Raw genomic sequence first — 517 nt, 5'->3', positions numbered from 1 at the left:
ACATTCTTTGCAACATACGGTAAACAAACATCTGCTGAGTGAGTATCTCCGTGTAAATTCGCAAAGCATTTCAGAGTTAGTTTCTGGGCATGAGGGACCATTGCAGGAACCTGCAGGATTAAGGTCAAGTTAAGGTCAACTACTGCCCGAATCTTTCCATTTGAGATCAAAGGAAGACAAGTAAAGGACCTCATTCTGGACGTGCAGGTCACCCCAGTTTGTATGTCCATGCCCTGTATGAAGAAGGACGCCCGGGCTTTTTACTAACAGATGGAGATGAGGCCAGAAAGCACGTGGCCAAGGGTCTTATGCTCCTTCCCCCCAAAAGCAGGGCGAATCTCAACAGCTGGCAGCTCCGGGGCCTGGCAGGTACAGAGCCTGGGAACCCGGGGAGCGCCTTCAGCCTGCCCGACCGCACACCCCGCGGCGCTGCTCCCGCCCCCCAGCCCTGCGGGGAGGAGCCGAGGAATCGAAAGGAAACCCTCGGGGCGGGGCGCGCCCGGGGGCTGGGCGCGGG

Source organism: Myotis davidii, unplaced genomic scaffold (assembly GCF_000327345.1).
Source record: "Myotis davidii unplaced genomic scaffold, ASM32734v1 scaffold392, whole genome shotgun sequence".
Taxonomy (NCBI): Eukaryota; Metazoa; Chordata; class Mammalia; order Chiroptera; family Vespertilionidae; genus Myotis; species Myotis davidii.
The sequence above is the reverse complement of the archived record's forward strand: the minus strand, read 5'-3'. Positions refer to the sequence as shown.